The sequence below is a fragment of the Anabrus simplex genome, chromosome 1 (genome assembly GCF_040414725.1).
Source record: "Anabrus simplex isolate iqAnaSimp1 chromosome 1, ASM4041472v1, whole genome shotgun sequence".
Taxonomy (NCBI): Eukaryota; Metazoa; Arthropoda; class Insecta; order Orthoptera; family Tettigoniidae; genus Anabrus; species Anabrus simplex.
In genome coordinates, this window is record NC_090265.1 from 1,283,377,245 (window position 1) to 1,283,403,070 (window position 25,826).

Genomic DNA, 25,826 nt, shown 5'->3' on the forward strand with positions numbered 1-25,826 from the left:
CACGTAGCGGTGGGCATTTAACGTGCCTTGAATACGCACTAGAGGTGACGTGGAATCATACGCAATAGCGCCCCAAACCATGATGCCGCGTTGTCTAGCGGTAGGGCGCTCCACAGTTACTGCCGGATTTGACCTTTCTCCACGCCGACGCCACACTCGTCTGCGGTGACTATCACTGACAGAACAGAAGCGTGACTCATCGGAGAACACGACGTTCTGCCATTCCCTCATCCAAGTCGCTCTAGCCCGGCACCATGCCAGGCGTGCACGTCTATGCTGTGGAGTCAATGGTAGTCTTCTGAGCGGACGCCGGGAGTGCAGGCCTCCTTCAACCAATCGACGGGAAATTGTTCTGGTCGATATTGGAACAGCCAGGGTGTCTTGCACATGCTGAAGAATGGCGGTTGACGTGGCGTGCGGGGCTGCCACCGCTTGGCGGCGGATGCGCCGATCCTCGCGTGCTGACGTCACTCGGGCTGCGCCTGGACCCCTCGCACGTGCCACATGTCCCTGCGCCAACCATCTTCGCCACAGGCGCTGCACCGTGGACACATCCCTATGGGTATCGGCTGCGATTTGACGAAGCGACCAACCTGCCCTTCTCAGCCCGATCACCATACCCCTCGTAAAGTCGTCTGTCTGCTGGAAATGCCTCCGTTGACGGCGGCCTGGCATTCTTAGCTATACACGTGTCCTGTGGCACACGACAACACGTTCTACAATGACTGTCGGCTGAGAAATCACGGTACGAAGTGGGCCATTCGCCAACGCCGTGTCCCATTTATCGTTCGCTACGTGCGCAGCACAGCGGCGCATTTCACATCATGAGCATACCTCAGTGACGTCAGTCTACCCTGCAATTGGCATAAAGTTCTGACCACTCCTTCTTGGTGTTGCATTTGCTCTGTCAGTCAGTGTATATGCAGTAGTTTTCCAGTTGTAAGAACGCAAACAGACAATCCGACAGTAACCAAAGCTAAAAAATAAACAGATGGTCATTATTACACCTGAAATGGATAAATGTACGAAAATTTCGCTAAAATATTCACTGTACAGATACACGGTCGTTACGATTTTATTTATATGGATAAGGAATCTGCTCTACGCACAACACCTTTTGGGCTATGTCCGCTTGAATTAACCTGTAAAACCGTCCGTTAATGTTATCTCCCTTGCGAGAAGAGAAGAAAGTTTTAGAAATTGATTTCCATCAAGGTTTCTAGAGTTCTCTGTTTCGGTTTCCTATAAATCGCCAGTCCCTTCCGGGAATTTAGAATTCTATGGACCTTAAAAACTATTTCTGGACAGGTGGATGGTAAATACGAAGTTTGGTTGAAATATTTCCGATAGTTTTGCAGTAATAAGAAATATGCTGTAAAGCATCCACTTTTAAGCTAAGTCCGCTGGGACATAGACTGAAAAACGATCCGTTAATGATATCTCCCTTATTAATCCTCTTATTGAAAAGGTGCACATGAGAACAAAGTTTTAGAAATGGATTTCTATTAAGTATGGTAGATTCCCATTAAGTTAGTTATGTCTATTGTGTGGAAGAGTAAAATTACTGTTTCGATCTTCCTATAAACCACCAGCCCATTGAGGGATTTATAAATAATATTGGCACTAAAACCTCCCTAAGGGCAGGTGGGTTCTACATATGAAGGTTGGTAGAAAAATATCCATTAGTTTTCCAGTTATAAAAGCAAAAAGGGAAACAAACAGACACCAAAGCGAAAGATAATGCAGATGGTCATTATTATACCTGAAATGGATAACTGTATGAAACTTTCGCCAAAATATGCGATATACAGACACACGTTACGATTTTATTTATATATATGGGCTTCAACTTTGTTTAAAATAAGGGTGCATACCTTCATGGTTTTTGATACACGTTTTTGAACAAGAATGATCTGAAGGGGTGTACTCCCTCGATAAATGACCAAAAATAGTCCAATTTTGCTATTTGCTTTACGTCGCCCCGACACAGATAGATCTTATCGCGACGAGGGTATAGGAAAGGCCTAGGAATGGGAAGGAAGCAACCGTGGCCTTAATTAACGTACAGTCCCAGCATTTGCCCGAGTCCAGTTTTGTGGATGGATGTTATGCTATTTTCCGAGACCACATCTCTAGACAGTCCCACATTCCCAGCTATTGATAGCGTTCTTTATTTCGTATAACAGACAAATAAATTCTTATTTGATTTCTTGACTTCATTTATGCGCTTTGTCAATATGAGACGAACAGTCAATTACACATTTATTTGTATAAAATAACTTGTCGGATAATTCATTTAGATTTGATGTTATGCTGTAGTTAAACTTTTTAATGTTATAACGTTATCATACATGAAAATCCACACATCTCAAGTTTGCAATAAAATTACAACTTACAATCGAGTTGATGAATCCACATCCTCAGTCAAGAGGTGAATGTTTGCCATATTACACTGGAAATCTCAGTGAGAACTGCAAAATTCTAGGCGATCTATAGTTACCAGTTAGCAACTACAATCCCGCCTTGGTAATGTTAGTTATCCTCCTTTAAGTGAATCGCTACATCTACAGTACTTTGACCACTCTTGATTCGCTTTAGTGTCCTTCACTGGCACCTGGCTACATGAAATCCAGCAGGGCGTATGCACGGGTTTTCAATGATGATATGATGTGGTGTGGCAGTGTTTTGTTTCCAGTGTTCTATCCATGCTTTGGAGGAGATGAATGATTCTATGGTTGCTTGAATATTAAAAATACAGTATTTAGACCTCTAAATAGTCAATCCTCCTCAACAAAGCATGTGCCGTTTTCACGATCCTCCAACTTCGTACACTGCCATAGCACTTCTTGCGTTCAGCAAGCAACATTACCTACATTTGCATAATTGTTAATACTTTCTTAGATACTAGCAGTTACCTGCGGTTTCTCTCGCGTGGATTTCGTAATTTCATAAAAGTAATCGTTCCTCGGTACTGTACTAAGACATTATCTGAAAATCTTTAAAGTATAAAACCTCAATGAAAAACTGAGTATCTGTGTCGGTGCGACGTAAAATAAATAGCAAAAAAAAACTGAGTTTCATTTACCCCGGAAACTCTTTGTAAACCACGTTTGTAGTATTGTCTTTTGGGGCTAAGATGACCTGCGACACAGAACTGTACACGTGTTTTGTATTTTTAAAGGAGATTCCAAATACCTATTTCCACATCTGTAACATCTTCAGGTTTTGAGATATAAGTATCCCCATAAAATGAATTCAACCCCTTTATCATCCCTCCCTCCACCCCTACCTCAGTGGATTTTCCGAAAACAAAAAAGGCATGTTTCTTTAAAGGACTTTCCAAGTACCAAGTTAAGTTTTTTACATACATTGTAGATATTCCGGTACTCATTTAAAAAATTCACATGCTTTTCCAATTCTTTTCAGCCCTTTAAGTGGTTTTCTGAAAACAATAAATGCGTGTTTGTTTATTTTAAAAGGGGGTTGAAAATACCAGTTTTCACATCTGTAACATCTTCAGCTTTTGAGATATAAGTACGTTCATAAAAAGTTCAACTTCTTCCGTTACTTCTTTCGACCCCCTCCCTCCCCCTGAAGTGTATTTACTGAAAACAAAAAATACGTGTTTATTTATAAATACCTATTATCAAGACTGTAACATATTCAGTGTTTCAGATATTAGTATGCCCATGAAAAGAATTCAACTCATATTTCTCATCTCTCCCCATCCCAAATTTGATTCCTCCCCCCCCCCCAAAAAATGCGTGTATTTTTAATTTTTCAAATAGATTCCAAATAGGCCTACCCATTTTCACGTCTGTGACATCTGTAGGTTTTTTTAGATATAAGTATCCTCATACAAATAATTCAACTAATGTTTCAATCCTTTCATCCCCCCTTAAGTGGATTTTCCGAAAATAAAATAATACGTATTTCTTTCTTTTAATAGGAGACTCAAAATACCAATTTTTGTGTCTGTAACATCTTCAGTTTTTGGGATATCAGTATCCTAATAAATAAAAATTCAACCCCCTTTTCAGTCACCACCCCCCCCCCCCCCCAACATTAAGTGGTTTTCCCAAAAACAAAATAATACCTGTTTTTTAATTTTTATATATTAAAAATACCTGTTTTCACATCTGTAACATGTTAAGTGTTTGATATATACTGTAGATATGCTCAGGGATTGTGTGTACCGTACCAATTTTGGTTGGCAGCTATGCCCAAACGTAAACGCATAATCTCGGTTCTGTAGAATCCTGGAGCTGACATTGCCATGGTTACGGCAGTTCATTTCTTTATCCGATTCCAAGAGCAGGGGTAGTGGGGCGCTAATATCTCCATAACGGTTGGTTTTAGGGCCATAAAACATGGTTTTCGGGCCCGTAGTGGTTACCGAATTTTGTTCTTTGCGTCAAGGGGCTTAAAATGAGTTTTGTCTCGTCCTTGTACGACAAATTCGATATTTCGCCTATATTAGCCTATTATTTTATATCTCCCCCATCGTCCCCCCCCCTCTCAAATTGTTTTTTAAAAAAAATATAGCCTATAGCACTCAGGGATAATGTATATTTCTATTAGTGAAATAATTTTTAGAATCGGTCCAGTAGTTTCTGAGATTACCCTCCAGATATAAACAAACTCACAAAATTCGCACTCTCTTTATTATATCGTCGCTCGACCGGTAAAAGGTTGTATTCCACAAAGCTCTTCTCATCAATTATTCTCCTTAAGACTGGTCACGCCTCCCAGCCACGTATGGATATGCAGTCCATCAGAACAAATTTTGTTTGTTCATTTTCCTATGCCCATGTGTAAAGGAAAATGAACCTTACAGTACCGTACTGTAGGAATGTACGTTTGCATTACGTATTTACGCACTCCTAGTGTACAATGCATGTAAGGTTCATTTTCGTTTAATCGTCGACATAGGAAAACGAACACAACGGACATTGTTCTGATGGACTACGTATCCATATGTGGCTGGAAGGCGTGACCAGTCTTAAGGAGAATAATGGATAGGAAGAGTATTGTGGGATACAACGTTTTACCGGTGAAGCGACGATATTATTAGATGATGTAAATGTACCCTAACTTGATTCCTATTTATGGACGGTTCCCTGGCGAAACAACTGCGTAAGATTAATGCTTTATTAGATGTGATGTACTTATTCCGTGACTTAGTTTCTATTTACAGATGGTTCACTGATGAGAGGGCGTGAGCATTCCTTCGAATTTATCTTTCTTGACTGTGGTACAGTTGACCACGTTACCCAGTTTTCCATAATTTATTTCTATAACTTGCTTGCATTTTGTTCTGTAACGTATTTCCTGATTAATTTTAATTTTTTGAAATCTCTCCATTTATAATTCTCATACACACAGTTTGCTCCCTATAGAGTGGACGGGGTAATATTTTCTCTCTGCCTGATTACTTTAAAACGTACGGTGAGGAAATTCGTACAAAAATGCAATGAATGAAATTTGTGGGCACAAAATTGTACTTCACTAAACCTGCAAGAGAACTTATAGAACTACATACCTTCATAAATGCCACGTTTATCTCTCATGAAATCGCAAAGACTGTGTAATTAATTGTTGTAATGGACACTACTTTCCTCCCATGAAAGTAAACTGTATTAATATTATCTCTGGAGTCCACGTGCAATTTTTGCTGTGAACTCTCCCGGGGTGGTGTCTGTTTCTTCTGCAAATACACGTTTCTTTGATATACAGCTCCATGAAGGTTTCTAATTAGCAAACTAAGGAAAAATTAGATATTAATAATGCAGAGACGCAGTTAACATTTAATTACTGGCTGTCAGTGTGAAGTAAGCGATTACCTGCCATAGTGTCCGGCTCCATGGCTAAATGGTGAACGTGCTGGCCTTTGGTCAGAGGGATCCCGGGTTCGATTCCCGGCAGGGTCGAGAATTTTAATCATAATTTGTTAATTTCGCTGGCATGGTGGCTGGGTGTATGTGTCGTTTTCATCATCATTTCATCCTCACTATAAGCCACACGCCATTTCCATTTCATTTAACCTGTCATAGTACGAATAAAAACGTATGATCATTTCGTATGCAACTCATGACTGAATTTTTCCTGGAATAGAAACAAAACATTCAAAAACACAGAAATACCTGTGTCTCCCTATTTCTGGCCTCTCTGAAAACCGTAATAGTATTTAGTGGGACGTAAAATTACAAAAAATACTATTATTTTGCTGACATATTCCTATTAATGCTTACACTTATTCACATCATCTTTTGCTATCGATGATATTCCAGTGCAGTACCAACACGAAAAACCTGTCATAGTACGAATTAAGACGTAAGATTATTGCGATCGCATGTTAACCCAGAGGGCATTTTCTTTTTGAATAAAAGGAAAGAATATGTAAATAACACTTTCGCAAACGCATATCCCTGTCGCTTTTTAAAATACCGACTGCGATGGTACGAGCACGTCTTGCACAGTGATGAAAATTCGGTTGCGAAAATTTCACCGAATTTAAGGCTCGTAGAACGCCGAACAGGGAAGACCGTAAATATCTCACTGATCATGCGAAATAGAGAGCTTAGTGCAGGAAAACGGACCCTGCACTAAAGCGGGGCAGACGCTAAGAATATGATGACGACACAACAGCGTAAAAGCAAAGCAAAGTCATCTCCGTACAGGCCATGAAGGCCCTGGGAGTGGTGGAAGGTAAAGTCTTCCACTATCCGTAACCTCGGCACTTGATGGGGTAGAGTGGTTAGCTCTACGCCCGGCCGCCTTTGCCCCCAGGAATTAACCTGGTACCCATTTTTGGTGTAGGCTGAGTGAACCTCAGGGCCGTATGCACGTCCGGAAGTGGAAATCTCATTTAATTTTTTTACGACTTCCTGACGGGGATTCGAACCCATGTCTTTCCGAGCGAACCGAGTACGCCTTTACCGCCTTGGCCAGGCAGCCCCTACACAACAGTATACAGTAATAAATTATATGAGTAATGAATTCAAGTAGAACCTCCAAGGGTCGGGCGGAAGCGCGCCGGCCTCTCACCGCTGGGTTCAGTGGTTCAAATCCCGGTCACTCCATGTGATATTATTGCTGGACAATGCGGAAGTGGGACAGGTTTTTCTCCGGTTTTCCCTGCCATATTTCATTGCAGCAGAATTCTCCAATATCATTTCATTTCATCTGTCAGTCATTAATCATTGCCCCAGAGGAGTACGACACGCTTCGGCAGCCGGCACAATTCCTATCCACCCCACTAGATGGAAGATTCATTCATTCTGTTCCTGACTCGGTCGAATGACTGTGATTGTGACTGTGGATTTTCAATCATTTTAAGTAGTATTTAGCCCTTAGTATTGATTTCTCAATATTTTCAGCGCGGACAGGTCAACACAGGTTCTTTGACAAGTTAGAATTCCGCTGAAAAAGTTGATGGCACATGTGTTTGTATCCTCTAAATATCAACCAGTCGAACAGTTTATCTGTCTGTCTCACCATCCATCTATCTACCTTTGCAGATTCCATAAAACCTCACTTCCCATGTAAATGTGCTGTTTGCCAGATTACTAATCTTCTTCTTCTCCTTTCTACACTCCAGGTCGGCTTCTCCCTCGGACTCAGCGAGGGATCCCACCTCTACCACCTCAAAGCAGTGTCCTGGAGCTTCAGACTCTGGGTCGGGGATAAAACTGGGGAGGATGACCAGTATCTCGCCCAGGCGGACAACCACTTCTAGGATGGCTGAGGTGGGAATCGAACCCACTTCTACTCAGTTGACCACCCGAGGCTGAGTGGACCCCATTCCAGCCCTCGAACCACTTTTAAAATTTCGTGGCAGAGCCGGGAATCGAGCCCGGTTCTCCGGGGGTGGCAGCTGATCACACTAACTACTACACCACAGAGGCGGAAATCTAATTAATACTAAACATTAATAAATTATCAAACAAAAAAAATCTGTCATATCCATAGGAGAACACAGCTTATGAGATGTGTGTGGGACCCACGGGACCTCAGCTGATCTCAGTATTGTTTCCATTGTTTTCTGCTGGCTCCTCTTATTCTTCCTGTCCGACCCCCATTTGTCAAATCTTGTTCTATTTACTTATACCGTACTCAGTTTGTGAGATCTAAGGAGACCACCGTTATCTATTGTTGTGGTTTTTGTCCTCGTTATTGTTCTAATAGCTTCATATATGTGCCTAGGAACATTCCAGTCAACAGCCCATTATACTTAATGAGGAAAACATATATTATAACCTATGTGATTGTGGAGTTTGTACTGTTTTTTATATATTGTATAGTTTGTGACATCCAAGGAGATTTCTGTTGCTGTTATTATTGTCTTTACCGGATGAGTTGGCTGTGCGGTTAGGCGCGCGCAGCTATGAGCTTGTTTCCGGGAGATAGTGGGCTCGGACTCCACTGTCGGCAACCCTGAATATGGTTTCCCACATTCACACCAGGCAAATGCTGGGGCTGTACCTTAATTAAGGTCACGGCCGCTTCCTTCCCATTCCGTTGTCACCATAAGACCTATCTGTGTAGGTGTGACGTAAATCAATTTTTTTTAAAAAGTATTTATAAACTTAAGTGGCTAAGAACATTCTGGTCAGCAACACCGCTTACTTAGTACCACCGAAGCCCGTCTGTTAACCTACATGATTGTGTTACTTTTGCTGCTGCGTGCATCTATATTGTGAGTAGTACTGCCAGAAAAGCGGCCGTGCTTCATAGGTATCACAGAGACATTACTCTGCAGCTAAGAAGGAAGCCACAACTAACCACTTCATGAATTAGAATTAGAAGTACTTAACCTCTCAAAATACGGTGTCAGATCAGAGGGGTAACATCTCTTTGTAATTAATATAATTTACTGATAACCTGACTGACTGTGGAGTTCATACTGCTTTATGTCATTTGTGAGACCTAAAGAGAATTTTTTTCTTCTATAACTTGATTTAAGCAGTGCATTTCAGTGTACTGTATTTGCTTATTATGTGATAAAGGCAGAAATTGAGCCCATTCTATATGGCTGGGAATTCACCCAACTAAACCTTCATTTATTATTATAGCAGCCAATTCTCCCCTTTCCCGATGCCCTGAATGCTTACATTTTAACACTTCTTGTTCATTTCTCATTTCAGTTTATAGAGCTCATGATTTCAATATCGGTATCCCTTAATGCGACTCTATTTCAAAGTAGTATTCGCCCTCTATAGCAGGGAGAGACGAAGAGCTCATCAATTTGCTAAAATAACTAATCACTGTTTTACTAAAACCTTTGGTATAGAAACAAGTCAATACACAGGTTGCCGTTGAGGAAACTTAATTAACATTACGAGAATACGACTCTACTCGTAACAGTTAATTTGAAATGGATACTTTAAATTGAAATGTTCTTCCTTGCGAGCTAATTGGATAAGAGGCTCCTTCAACTCGCTGAAGTAGGTACCTCTCCATACGCAATCCGAAAACAACAAGGGTGAGATGAGACAGATATAGAGGTACGCCACCTTCTCCATAGAACCCGTAATTAATTCTACGCCGAGTAATACAACCCGAGGAAAATAATGAAAGGTAGCGAGGCCTGTCAAAGTACCACATGAGTCCAACAGTCAAAACAGGGGACGTGAGCATCCCAGTAATCATAGAGCAGCTCGGGCATTAATTATCTGATGCAGTCGACCAGCGGAAGGCTTAATTGGCTGTTAGTGAGAGACGAACAAAACAAGCAGAATTCCCACAAGCTATTATCAGTTACACCCATTGCATGCAGTACATTCTTCTCAATCAGCTGATATTTCTCCCATCCCTTGCTTACCAAACAAAACATTGAACGATTATTGCACATACAATATTTAAAAGAAGTCGGAATCCTTAAAATAAGAAACTTCAATTATTTTAGATTTTCATCTTTCATTCGTGCTCTAAAGAATAATCCCTGTCGCTGCAATCTGCGTTCTGTCCTGAGCAGCTCCTAGAAGGGCATTCCCGTAATCAAGCTTTTTAAAATACGACTCTCTTCCCCTCTTAACTTATTCTTCAAAGAAAATCACCACGTCTGACGATGTGCCCACTACTTTCGTCATCCGCGTTTTGACCTCTTGGATCACATTTCCTTTTCAAACAGTTTCCTTGAGAATCTAGTCAGCACTTTTCTTTATGTCTAGCTTGTTTGGGTCACATCCCTTTCGCTTCCAACTTGGACCTTATACGTTTTTCCGCCGACTAACTTTCGTATACATATAGCCTATAAGTAGCCTACAATGACATAAATATTCGCATAGTTAGCAACTACTGCAATATCACATGCATCTTTTTATAATGGATATGTTTTCCCTTAATCTTAATTCCTGTTTTTTCCTTTATCACTGAAACTGCGTGAATGAATTCTGAATGAGCGTGTTAAACAAATAAAGTGAGATTAGGCAGCTTTCCCCTACATCTTTCCTTATTCCCGCAGCTGTTTAGGTTCTATTTATTCCAATTTCAATTTGCTGTGATTTGTAAAGGTTCAGTTTTAAACGTCTGTCCTTCCAATCGAGGTTGTTTAAAAAAAATATTTTCAAAGAGCTGTTTTCAGTCCTGTCGACTTTGTCTAAGGCTTTCGCGAGATCAATAAAGGTCACATAAATATTTCTATTCAGTTTAAGTTTTTTTTTTTTTTTTCATAAATTATACTCAACGTCAGAAATGCATCTTTAACTCCTTTTCCTTCACTGAAACCAAACTGTTCATTCTCTATGTAATGTTCTACCCTAATGTATAACTGTTAGATTCTTCAGTCTGCTGAAACTAATGCTGTGACCATATGTTTTCTTTATCAGGCAGTTTATTTATTTATTTATTTATTTATTTATTTATTTATTTATTTATTTATTTATTTATTTATTTATTTATTTATTTATTTATTTATTCAACGTTAGTTTCGGCAGAGTAAAAAGCTAACATTAATAAATTATCTGAGTCGAAACTAAAAAGTGATGGCTCCAGATATCACCAAAAAAATTATCTTTAATTCTATTCTCCATCTGAATATATTCAAATAATTTAAAATTCCGTGATAAATTTAGTATATTATTTGTGATAAGCTTCGTTCTAAAAACACAATACTGTTGTTTGCCGATTTGTTGCTGTTCTTCTTCTTTATCATCTTCATATTATTATTATTATTATTATTCCTGTGCTGAAAGCACTTAGCGAATGTTAGTGATCATGTTGGTGATAATTTTTTTATCGACTGCTGCTCGAAATAGTTCGAATGTAGATTTTCCCATACTAGTCTTTCAGATTATTTAACTACGACGTTCTACTAATGGGACTTGCTTGCCTTCGATCCTGCTTTGCATGATGATGGGCACGCAACTGTACTTCTTTGGGTATCACTTCTGAATTAATTTAGTTAGTTATATTTATAACTTATGGTGACGAAGGATTAGGAAAGGCCTAGGAGTAGGAAGGATGCGACCGTGGCCTTAATTAAGGTACAGCCCCAGCATCTTCCTGGTGCGAAAATGTGAATCTTAAGGACTGCCGACAGTGGGATTTCAACTCACTATCTCCCGAATGTAAGCCGATAGCTACGTGGCCCAAACCGAGCAGTCACTTACTATGTTTTCCTGTTGATGTTCCTCAAAATTTCTTGCACATCCGAGTGCCTCCACCATCCTCATTTAACCCACCCAACCTATACGCAATATGCGTCTGTAAACCCATAGTTAAATGCTTGAAGCCCCTTTAAAATTGATGTCTGTGAAGGACAATTTATCTTTCCGTACAGCAGTTTGCAGAAGATAAATGATCTAACAAGCCTGGTTTTCAATTTTAAATTTATGTTGCTGCTACGAAGAAATGCGGCTCACGCTTTCTCTATTCCTGATTATATTTGTATAGTCAAGTCCCAGTTCAATTTTCCTTGGCAATTCAGTAGGTTATTCACTGAAGACCCTTGATCTCTGTTTTATCTATGCTCATATTCTTTGCATATCCTCCTTGACATACTGCCGTGATTCTGTTGCTTAACACTCGTAGTTCGACAGACCTACTGGTGTATCTCAAGTGTTGATTGAATAGAAGTACAGACAAGATGTAGACCTGCCTAACACTTCGTATTTCAGCACCATCTGAGAATTTTGGCCTCTGTTGACTTTAGCCATTTGATGCCAGAACAAGTTCTTTATTATAATGGAAGTCGCTGTCATCTAAGCTAATACAGTCGGAGCCGTTTATTGCGACATCGCATTTAACGAAATTTTTGATACAACGACGAAATCTTACGATCCCGTCTAAATTCTGTATAAATACCGTATTTTAGAAATCGCTTATTACGGCATATCGTACAATACGGCGTATTTTGATCACATTTTCGGAGAAATGTATCGACTACAACGTTCGGTGTTCGTTTTTGTTTGTTACGTATTTGGGGATTGCTGACAACAATGTGAAGCTTATTTTCAAACTCTTGTTTGCAGTAGACTGTAGATTTGAAATCATTCTGTCTGTTAAATAGTCAAGACAAGCATCGCTGAGAAGATGTCGTAAAAGAAATGGAAGTTGTTTAATATTGAAGAGAAGTAATAAATAATATGGCGATTACAAAATGGGGAAACAAACGCGAAATGTCAGTACCACAAAGGAATTGAACGATTTCTACAATTTGGAAGAACAGAGAGAACACCTCATTTATTAGCCAAGACCGTGTGAGACATTATTGATCAATTTACATTGTTGCTACTTCTTTCCTCACTGTGTTATATTTTGCTGACATAATTGCTGTACTGTACTTGCTGTGTAATCATTAGATGATGATGATGATGCTTGTTGTTTTAAGGAGCCTAACATCTAGGTCATCGGCCCCTAATGGTACGAAATGATACGAAATGCAATGAAAAAATAAAATCCAAAAACCTCCACTGACCAGACTTCAAAGCGTGAGGACGAAAAATAATTAACGGATGGATATGAAGTTAAAACAATCAGTGGAGACGACCCGCAATGCCTCAGTCTCAGAAACTGATGGAAAACAATAGTAATACTGACCAAGGGACTGCTTCTATAGCGCAATACTGAATTGGTGATGCTTGCAGGCTAGAGGGGTCCAAAATCCAAGTTATCGGCCTCTCATAATGGTACTTACCGCTTGGAAAGTAGAACCACGGTATTTGTCATGGTGCGGTATTAATCAAAAGTATCGTAGACTCGCGGTATTCCACACAGTATGGTACTACTGACAGGTTATGAAATTCGCACATGTAATACATACCTATGGTGTTCCGCACATAGCGGCGCCATTTACAGGCAACACAAACCTATGGTTTTCATCACATAAGTGTACTAACCACAGGGACTCGTACTATCCCGTGGTGTTCCTTATATAGTGGGTACTAATCATAGGCAAGCCAGAACCCTGGTGTCGCTCATATAGTGCTACTAATCACAGGTACCGTAAAAGCTTGACCGCGCGGTGTTCCTGCGTGCTACTATTCACAAACCTAGTTGGTACCTAACATAGTGGTACTACGCGCAAGTAAGAGCGACCCATGGTGTTCCCCGCGTGGTGGTACTAATCACAAGTAGTTTCATAGTTCTAATCCAATCATCCCTTGGTCGCCCCTTTTAGTCGCCTCTTACGACAAGCATAGGATACCGTGGGTGTATTCTTCGTCTGCGTCCCCCACCCACAGGGGGTGTAATCATTAGAAGAAATATTTCTGACAATATCATTCCACAAATACAAGTATTTTTTTTTCACTCATGATTTTCGAAGTATTATCCTTAATCTATTAATTAATCAAGTCAAGTGTGCAGCATAACACTTACAGATATGGCAATTTTAGCAATTAAAGAAAAGGACCGGATTGTACGATCGTTAATTTGCGGTCCTTTCCGAGTCGTTATAACCGGTTTCGAATGTACATTTCAAAATATGCAGTAGTTTAAGTGCTGTATTTTATTAAATCATTTATCTTTAAAAGTCAGGAATACATACAGTATATTTTGGGACTGACATCTCTGCATCGTTGTACGAGAAGTATGAGTACACTGAAAGTACACAAGTTACACTTTTAAAATATTCAATTTTCACGTGGTTCTTATTTAATAAGCTACACAGGCCTTTGACGAGAGCTGACCTGGTAGTACGAACTGTGAATATCATAGCCCCATTGAGAAGAACATCAACTTCAGTTGAGCGAGTACTGTTCTCCCAAACGGCAGCATAATACTAACCCGCAGAGTACATAAGCGCGAGAGTAGCACGACGCTATGACTTACCACTTCCATGTAAATAGCTGCCTATTAGGTTTTGAAGGAAATTGACTCTATATTTTCTTGGATGTTTTGATACAGCATTATTCATAAGACAACGATCGATTGTTTATAAGCGTTTAGGAACGCAGATGTTAGAATAACTAACATTTGCATAGGAGGCAAGTAGCTATTCAATCGTGCTACCCAGCGCACCTATTGACGGCTCGAGGAGAATTGGTATAGGTTTGAATATCAGATTCAAGTAGAAAATGACTCCTACTTCATCCGTTCCTATTTATTATAAATGAAGCATCGTATTGAACATTTCCGTACAAGAGGAGGACATGTGTATGTTCTGATGTACTCTAAATAATAATAATAATAATAATAATAATAATAATAATAATAATAATAATAATAATAATAATAATAATAATAATTGTATTTGCTTTACGTTCCACTAACTACTACTTTTACGGTTTTACTTCACGCCCAGGTGCCGGAATTTTGTCCTGCAGGATTTCTTTTATGTGTCAGTAAATCTACCGACGCGAAGCTGACGTATCTTCAAATACCATCGGACTGAGCCAGGATTGAACCCGTACTCTTAAGTCATTAAGCTGAGAGATATAAAGAGCGTAGTCTAACAAAACAACGGACAAGACAATCTAGTTGGACTCAGGTTATCATATAGGGTATTGTCTGATAGTCAAATGAGACTTAATGCTTCCCGCGTTTCAACAGGGCCACTGGAAACTCCATCAGCTAGTTCATTTACTCTATACGTCATGAATTGATTGTACAAGCAGCTGTACCCTAGTTAGTCCGAGTCTTACTTTACTCTTTCTGTCTGATATTCGATGTACACTAAAGTTATTCATCTACATCTGCCTGAGGTAGAATTTATCACAAGCATTTGTAATGGGAAGAGGAAGTTATGGTTTCTGCGTCATTCTCATCTTTTTTTGGTATGCGATGGTGTTTCCGACTAGTAGTAGAATATTTAATGAAAACAGAAACTAGCTAGCTGCACGGAATAAGTTGGTTAGTGATTTCCACGAAATAATAAACAGCTTGTAGCTGACTAGTTACCTTACAATTCGGGTGTTTTATTCTATACATTGACAGTAGGCTACGTTTGCAATATTTTTTTATCATAGTCTCGAAAGTGTCAAAAATGGAATTAGGTGTTTTTATTTCCATGATTGAAGTTTAGAACAAAACAGTGTTCATTTTACAGACGGAGAGCTATTGTGCATCATTATTTTTGAAATAGAATTCATTAAGTCATATGGGTTCCGTGATGAAACATTATGTACAATGACATGGCACCGAGTGAATTCCATCTCGTAGGACTGTTGAATTAAATGTCTGGGTGGTAAGCAATTCAACGACGATGCGGTCGTTGAGCATGCCGTCACGAAGTGGCTTCAGGGACTGGACGCAAATTTCTTCCAAATTTCAATGAATTGGTGTGCATTTGGAACAAGTGCTTGGCCCTATTAACACAAACAGGTTTTCGGCAAAGCTGGAATGGGAAAGGGCTAGAAAATGAAAGTGAGAAAGTAGCAGCCGCGACCTTATTTGAATCCGTGGTTTTGAAAAGGATATTAGTCAATGCAACATAACTTTCGGAAAGATAATGAAACACTTTATCTTGTTTATTTATTTATTTATTTGTTTGTTTGTTTGTTTGTTTGTTTGTTTGTTTGTTTGTTTGTTTGTTTGTTTGTTTGTTTGTTTGTTTGTTTGTTTGTTTGTTTGTTTGTTTGTTTGTTTGTTTGTTTGTTTGTTTGTTTGTTTGTTTGTTTGTTTGTTTGTTTGTTTGTTTGTTTGTTTGTTTGTTTGTTTGTTTGTTTGTTTGTTTGTTTGTTTGTTTGTTTGTTTGTTTGTTTGTTTGTTTGTTTGTTTGTTTGTTTGTTTGTTTGTTTGTTTGTTTGTTTGTTTGTTTGTTTGTTTGTTTGTTTGTTTGTTTGTTTGTTTGTTTGTTTGTTTGTTTGTTTGTTTGTTTGTTTGTTTGTTTGTTTGTTTGTTTGTTTGTTTGTTTGTTTGTTTGTTTGTTTGTTTGTTTGTTTGTTTGTTTGTTTGTTTGTTTGTTTGTTTGTTTGTTTGTTTGTTTGTTTGTTTGTTTGTTTGTTTGTTTGTTTGTTTGTTTGTTTGTTTGTTTGTTTGTTTGTTTGTTTGTTTGTTTGTTTGTTTGTTTGTTTGTTTGTTTGTTTGTTTGTTTGTTTGTTTGTTTGTTTGTTTGTTTGTTTGTTTGTTTGTTTGTTTGTTTGTTTGTTTGTTTGTTTGTTTGTTTGTTTGTTTGTTTGTTTGTTTGTTTGTTTGTTTGTTTGTTTGTTTGTTTGTTTGTTTGTTTGTTTGTTTGTTTGTTTGTTTGTTTGTTTGTTTGTTTGTTTGTTTGTTTGTTTGTTTGTTTGTTTGTTTGTTTGTTTGTTTGTTTGTTTGTTTGTTTGTTTGTTTGTTTGTTTGTTTGTTTGTTTGTTTGTTTGTTTGTTTGTTTGTTTGTTTGTTTGTTTGTTTGTTTGTTTGTTTGTTTGTTTGTTTGTTTGTTTGTTTGTTTGTTTGTTTGTTTGTTTGTTTGTTTGTTTGTTTGTTTGTTTGTTTGTTTGTTTGTTTGTTTGTTTGTAAAAGCTATTGTGTGAAATGTTTACAGAAAGGCAATGTCTCAAAACATATACTGAGTAGTGTTTTCAGATTTGGATCACCAATAATTGAGTCGTAAAACGATGAACCGACTCGTGCCCTTTACAAAGGTAATGAAATGAACATCTCAAAATAGTAATGTTGTATTGCCTTATTTATTTATATAGCATTCTTCTTACATTTCGTAGCTTATTGCGTGTATCTTCCTATGTTTCTAATTTTATTTTCGATTTTTAGTATCTTTACTCTCAACATAGCTTCTTTCACTAGTTCTCCGCTGGTAGTAGTAATAACCTTAAAAAATAACGATAAACATGCGAACATGCGAAACTTGATGTGTTTTAAGAAACCCCTCCTCGGATGCGATAGGTGTAGTTGTTTTGAAGAAGGTTGCAAGTATGTGACCGATGCCTTTTTTCATACCACAACTTATGGCTTCTGTTGTTGTATTTTATTGCTGATTCGTGCCATTTTCATACAAAACTATATCTCTAGGCCTCTGGAAAGTATCTTGCTAAATCAACATATACCGAAGTTAATGAATGAATCGCTTTTCAACACAACTAATTCAAATAAATTACAGCTGCGGAATGTTACCGTGTGAAAAAGATACCATGGAAAGCCACCTTCTGGACTGTTCACTTCGAGGATCGAGTCCACAATTTTCCCAATGCAGACTCACAGCTACACAGCCCGTACCGCCTGGCGGCAATGCAGGCATGTATTCGTGCATGCAAACGAACATACAGGTGCTGAATGGCATCCTGCGATAGATTGTCCCAAGCATCTTGCACCTTTGATGTGATTCGACAATGATTCTTGCAGGCTCTGGACAACGCGTAAGTTACCACTTCACCACGCTCCATACGTGTTCAGTCGGTGAGAGATCAGGTGATCTTGCCGGCCAGGCCAGTTGTTATACACCACGTAGAGCACGTTGCGTCGCAGCAGCTGTACATGGACGTGCATTTCCCTGCTTAAAAGCACATCACATTCTTGACGAATAAATTGCGGTATCAAGGGGACAACAACCTGTGCAATGTATCGGGCACAGGTTATATTACGCTGCAGAAACACTAACTGTGACCGCTAGTTTTAACTAATGGCTCCCAACACTATGAAGCCTGGGGTGGAACATGGGTGTCGTGGACGAATGCACTCTGGAATAGGCCGCTCACCAGGTTTACGCCGTACATGTGTACGTACATCACAGAGACAGAGTATACTCTCGTCACTGAAGACAAAAGAGCGCCATTTCCCCCCTCCAGTCGACTCTTTCACGACACCAGAGTAGCCGTGCTTTGCGGTGTCGTGATGTCAGTGGTAGCCTGGCCAGAGGCACATGCGATTGTAATCCTGCTGCAAGCATACCGTTCCCAATGGTCCTTGCTTACACAGCAGGTGCAAAATGTGATCGGATTTCGTTCCTGGATGATGTTCGGTCGGCCACCGCTGCTCGCACAATGTGTCGATCTTGGCGTGCGTTTGTACTACGCGGACGTCTGGATCCTGAGCTACGGGCGTGAGAATTTTCCACGGACCACTGCTAAAAGCAGCGTCACACCATCGATACATTTTGCCTAACATGTGCAGCAATCCGTCGAAACGTCCATCCAGCTTGCCGTTCAAATGGCTGCAGTTGTTCAACAGGAGTACGTAGGCCTACCCTAGAATGGATGTTGCAAACACTGTTCACCTCTACCCTCAGCACAGTTACTGCCTGCAGAGTCAAGATAGAGCGCGCATGGACAGGCCTCCTGAACGCATCTGATCGCCGATGTCCGTGGCAAATGAATCATTAACACAACAACCTCTCAGTATGTACATATTATACCCTGGTGCCAACGAGCACAGTCCTTGAGGATGTCGCATGTTTACTTTTTCCGGCCGTGTATTACTCAAACGTACCGAATATTCAACAATACAATTAACTCGGAAATATTAATGGATGCAGATACAGTTATCTAGATATAAACAATTTTTTTTCACTGCAGTAAGAATCTGAGGAAAGGAATAACTGTTCACGAAAGAGGGACAATTTGTAATATTACACGAACTTTCGATCAATGCCGCGCCCCGTACAAGATTATTGCAGCCCACACTTCGTAGACTACTGTTCTAAAGTACCATGTCATCCGCACAGCAGATGGTATTCCTTTGCTTCCCATTGGTCATGATATCTACTTCACCAAGTGTATTCGCAAAATGGCTTCAGAGTATGAAAAAGAATGACTGGAGAGAGGATACAACCTTGTCTCTCACCTTTTTGTGTACTGATCTTCAGTGCCCCATTCTATCTTAATAGAGAAGTTCAGAAACTGGAGATTACTTATATTAGCCAGTAAAATTTGAAATTATTTAGACTAAGAATAGACTAGGTAAACTAAGGATAGGGTATCTGCCACCTAGGCGACTGCCCTTAATGCAAATCAATGGCATTTATTTATTTATTTATTTATTTATTTATTTATTTATTTATTTATTTATTTATTTATTTATTTATTTATTTATTTATTTATTTATTTATTTATTTATTTATTTATTGTAAGTCGTCTCCAATGTTCATGAGGACACTTTAGTTCAAATACAGCTGCTTGATGACGTTCAGATCTTTACCGTCAAACCCGATATATTAATGTATAATATAAATGTCCAAGTACGGCAGATAAACGGAAGGAGTGGAAGATGTTTGCCATGATAACCAAACAGAAAATAGTCTAAGGTAGGGTGTGTGAATTGGAGGAATATTAGTAATATTAGGGATTAGGACGTAGATACATCTCAAGACTCGACTGGGAACTAAACCCAGAATCCCGCATTCCTAATACTAGAATCCTGCCAATTCAGTCATGGAGTATAACACTCTACAAAATCAGTTTTGCAATAATGAATTACAACCTCGATACAAATGCCACAAACTCCTCTGTAGGTCTTTAACAGCAGACAGTTGTCCACCTCCGTAGCGTAATGGTTAGCGCTCTTAGCAGCCTCAAAGGAGCGGGTTCAATCCCCGGTACTATCAGAGATTTATGAATGGCAGCAGAGCTGGTATCTGTTTACAACGGAATATGCAGCTCACTTCCCTTGGGGGTGTGCCTGGAAAGAGCTGCATAACTTCGAGACAAGGACAGGAATTTACATTGTAGCAGACAATGACGTTCATGATTACATTATTGAACTAATACTACTTGAACCGATATATAATAGCTCTCATCTGTGGGCAAGTAATTACCTGCTGATAATCCTGGCAAAATTTCTCGTACACTGTAGAGTGGCATCTAAAATCCGCTGGGAATAGGGAACATGCATGATCCGGGGTTTTAATTAAAAATATGCTAATCTGATTCAAAATTTCATGCAGAATTCAAAAATGTGATCAGAATGTACAAATAATAACTCAAAACATGATAAAAATCTACGAAAATGTCACGTCACGCAAGTACGCGATCTCATTGGTCTGACGTCATCGTACAGGTTGACTGAATTAGCAGACGAAATAACACATAGTGCGCTGTGAGAAGCAGGATACACTTCGCGTATTTCTACTTTACGTTAGTGTCTAGTATGGTTAAATTCGAGGTCTATACATCGGATAATAATCTGAGTGGTATATTTTAGACTTAAAATGAATCCTGCGTAGACAGTGAGGCAGAAAACTTATAAATGGTGTAGAGTTCCGATGTGCAATAGCACATCGCATACCATACCAAACAAATTGTTTATACATGTTCCAAAGACGCTAAAACTAGGGATAAATGGATTTTGGCGAGCCGAAGAAATGCTGGTGATATATCGGAAAAGTGTACAGTTTATTTTTTTGAAGATTTTAACATAAGATGAATTTGTTTGAATTTTCAAATCACTTTTCCATGTCAGCTGTTCTAGTGGTAAAACTTCAAATTTTAATGTATGATGCTTTATTTAAATGCTTCAATTACATCTTGGAATATGAAAGTAATAAACAGTGCATTAAATAATGCTGATTATTAAAGTATTCTCCAAACCTAACCTATGTTTTGGGTGATCCATGTCAAGATAATAAATCAAAGGGGTTATGAACCATTTTGACAGCTCTAATTCTACCAGTATATCTTGGCATGGGACAGTTATGTATGTCTTTATTGAAGAGCTTAATTGGTAAAGAAATTTAGGCTATATCTAAATACTCCATAATGTAGGCGTGTACATTATGAAAGGAAACAACGTGAATTTAACAAATGTATAACTCTACACAAAACCAATGCTTGTCTGTTGGGGTCTTATAAGTTAACAATGCTCAATTATAATAATTATCATAACATTAATGAAATAAATAACATAATTGCACACAGGTGAAAATAGTGATGTAGGTGTTTAAAATATTATCCAACTTAGCCTAAGTTTTAGTTTATACAAGCCAAGTCATAAACCGAAGGGTAAAAATACCGCGCGAGTTGGCCGTGCGGTTAGGAACGCGCAGCTGTGAGATCGCATCCGGGAGATAGAAGGTTTCGAACCCCATTGCTGGCAGTCCTGAAGATGGTTTTCCGTGGTTTCCAATTTTCACACCAGGCAAATGCTGAGGCTGTACCTAAGGCCACGGCCGCTTTGTTCCCATTCCTAGGCCTTTCCTCTTCCATCGTCGCCATAAGACCTATGTGTGACGGTGTGACGTAAAGCAAACAGCAAAAACAAAACAAACAAAAAGTAAAAGTCACAGCACCCAAAGACATTCCTGTATTGAGCGACTAAAATGTCACCAGGACACTTTTCTTTCCTGATATGCTCAGCTTGTTAAAAGCCAAATGTAATTAATGTTACTGGCTTCACGCCCCGCTAACTACTTCTACGATTTTCGGAGACGCCGATGTGCAGGAATTTAGTCCTGCAGGAGTTCTTTTACGTGCCAGTAAATCTACCGACACGAGGCTGACGTATTTGAGCACCTTCAACTACCACCGGACTGAACCAGGATCGAACCTGCCAAGTTGGGGTCAGAAGGCCAGCACCTCAACCGTCTGAACCACTCAGCCCAACTTGTGAAAACTAGATGAAGTCATATTTATCTTTATCATGTTTAACTTTTTCCCTCCACAAAGATATTTAATGTTTCTCTTTCATGGGCCCCGGAAGTGGGTAGGCCAGTTGCCCCAACCATAAATATATATTTTTTCAGAAATGATAGGTTATAGACCTACAGTACTATGATCTTTCTTTCTTTCCTTCTTTCTTTATTTCTTAATCAGTTTATCCTTCAGGGTTGGTTTTCTCTCGGACTCAGCGAGGGATTTCACCTCTACCACTTCAAGGGCAGTGTCCTGGAACGTGAGACTTCGAGTATGGTGATGAAACTGGTGAGGAGGGCCATTACCTCGCCCAGGCGGCCTCACCTATTATGCTCAACAGGGGCCATGTTGGAGGATGGGAGGATCGGAAGGGATAGACAAGGAAGAGGGAAGGAAACTGCCGTGGCCTTAGGTGCCTGGAGGAGGAGTAGGAAAATACGAAAAACCACTTCGAGGATGGCTGAGGTGGGATTCGAAACCCTTCTACTCAGTTGACCTCCCGAGGCTGAGTAGACCCCGTTCCAGCCCTCGTACTATTTGTTTTCAACTTTTATGGCAGAGCCGGGAATCGAAACCGGGCCTCCGGGAGTGGCACACATTAACCACTACACCACAGAAGCGGACTAGTACTATAATGCTACCTATATGTTTATGTTAGTGCTGAAATCGGATTTCTTACTTTACTAATGCTGAAAGCCGGAAAATGTAATGCTATTCTTTAATAGGGGAATCAGTCTAGAAGGAAATGTTGAAAGTGATGTGATATCTATCCAGGTTCGTTGTTATCCTAATACTATGGGTTACAGTACATTGCACATATATAAAAGACGCCACTTACAAACTTGCTTGTTATCCGCTAATTTCTGCGGCCACAAAAGTCACATTTTTCAAGAATGATGACGTTTACACATGGTAGATTGTCTGAGTGTGCTGTTTTGAACCTTTCTTCTGTCATTTTGAAGTTATTCGCAATCATGAATAATAAACAATCGGCTTTTAGCAACGGCTGATGCACAACGGCTGGTATTGTTGGAGTAGAGCTCCATGCGGTACTGGATCGTGACGTCACAGCGCGCCGCTTACGTCAGAGGCCGTTTCACTCGCCTTGCGGAAAGGCACTATTAAATATTTTTTTAATGGTAGAAAACAAGGCAACATACCACAATGTAATACGTTTACGTACTATTTCATTGGTGTACTTTTCAAAAAAAAATATTTTTGAAAATGATGCATGTTCCCAATTTATTAATAAATACCATTCACTACCACACAATGCCAGTCTGTTATGTTACTTTAGAGACTGAATCTATTCCAAAGAGAGCGTTTCATACGAACTTATGAATATTTTGATTATTTTCTGTACTTTTATATAGAGTGAAGAATATTACTTAACATGAGATTACAATTCAAGGCTAATATGAGTGTCTGAATAATAATTTCAGTTCAATGAACGTATATAAAACTGTAGGAATAAAGTAACCAGCTTTTTTTCTTCTTCTTCTTCTTCTTCTTCTTCCGCTTTTCCCACACGTGTGAGGTCGAGAGGTGAACAGCGTCGCACATGTGAATTTGACCCTGTTTACGGCCGGATGCCCTTCCTGCCACCAACATTATATGGAGGGATGTAATCACTACTGCGTGTTTAGTGGTAGTGTAGTGTGAATATGAAGAGGAGAGTGTTGGTATGGACACAAACACCCAGTCCCCGAACCAGAAGAATTAATCAGAAGCGATTTCATGCCAGGAATCGAACACCGCACCCTCTGAACCGAAGGCCAGTACGCTGACCATTCAGCCAACGAGTCGGACAAAGTAACTAGATTTCTGAAAATATTTTAAATAGTTCACGTTGACTCATTTTTTCTTAGATGACTATTTTTTACCAGCTACGCCAGTCTGGTCAATTTAACCAACAAGCTCACTTATCTATAAACCGACATTTCCGTGTCTAAAACTTTCATCATTGTCTTCGTGATTCGTCTTACTGGTGGAAAAGATGGGTTGGGTGCGTAACTGATTTACGGTACAATATTTAGGTGTCGAAGACGTTAAAACTGTAAAGCTAATAAAATGAACGATATGAGACGAAATAGTACCTCACTGTACCTGAATGGATAAGGTGAGGATCTGGAGGTTACTTGCATTAGCCGACAAAATTTGTCGTAGCCAGAGATCCAATCAATCAATCAATCAATCAATCAATCAATCAATCAATACTGATCTGCATTTAGGGCAGTCGCCCAGGTGGCAGATTCCCTATCTGTTATTTCCCTAGTCTTTTCCTAAATGATTTCAAAGGAATTGGAAATTTATTGAACGTCTCCCTTTGTAAGTTATTCCAATCCCTAACTCCCCTTCCTATAAATGAATATTTGCCCCAGTTTGTCCTCTTGAATTCCAACTTTATCTTCATATTGTGATCTTTCCTACTTTTATAAACGCCACTCAAACTTATTCGTATACTAATGTCATTCCACGCCACCTCTCCGCTGACAGCTCGGAACATACCACTTAGTCGAGCAGCTCTTCTTCTTTCTCTAAATTCTTCCCAACCCAAACTTTACAACATTTTTTAACGCTACTCTTTTGTGGGAAATCACCCAGAACAAATCGAGCTGCTTTTCTTTGGATTTTTTCCAGTTCTTGGATCAGGTAATCCTGGTGAAGATCCCATACACTGGAACCATACTCTAGTTGGGGTCTTACCAGACACTTATATGCCCTCTCCTTTACATCCTTACTACAACCCCTAAACACCCTCATAACCATGTGCAGAGATCGGTACCCTTTACTTACAATCCCATTTATGTGATTACCCCAATGAAGATCTTTCCGTATATTAACACCCAGATACCTACAATAATCCCCAAAAGGAATTTTCACCCCATCAACGCAGTAATTAAAACTGAGAGGACTTTTCCTATTTGTGAAACTCACAACCTGACTTTTAACCCCGTTTATCAACATACCATTGCCTGCTGTCCATCTCACAACATTTTCGAGGTCACGCTGCAGTTGCTCACAATCTTGTAACTTATTTATCACTCTATAGAGAATAACATCATCAGCAAAAAGCCTTACCTCCGATTCCACTCCTTCACTCATATCATTTATATATATAAGAAAACATAAAGGTCCGATAATACTGCCTTGAGGAATTCCCCTCTTAATTATTACAGAGTCAGATAAAGCTTCACCTACTCTAATTCTCTGAGATCTATTTTCTAGAAATATAGCAACCCATTCAGTCACTCTTTTGTCTAGTCCAATTGCACTCATTTTTGCCAGTAGTCTCCCATGATCCACCCTATCAAATGCCTTAGACAGGGCAATCGCTATACAGTCCATTTGACCTCCAAAATCCAAGATATCTGCTATACCTTGCTGGAATCCTACAAGTTGAGCTTCAGTAGAATAACCTTTCTTAAAACCGAACTGCCTTCTATCGAACCAGTTATTAATTTCACAAACATGCCTAATATAATCAGAAAGAATGCCTTCCCAAAGCTTACATACAATGCACGTCAAACTTACGGGCCTGTAATTTTCAGCTTTATGTCTATCACCCTTTCCTTTATACACAGGGCTTACTATAGCAACTCTCCATTCATTTGGTGTAGCTCCTCCGACCAAACAATAATCAAATAAGTGTTTCAGATATGGTACTATATCCCAACCCATTGTCTTTAGTATATCCCCAGAAATCTGATCAATTCCAGCCGCTTTTCTAGTTTTCAACTTGTGTATCTTATTGTAAATGTCATTGTTATCATATGCAAATTGTAATCCAACCCTTGACATCATCTTCCTACGTCTCTATTCATGGGTATTTTATTACAGACAGTAATAATGTTACTGGTTATACTTTTCACTAACCACTGGTTA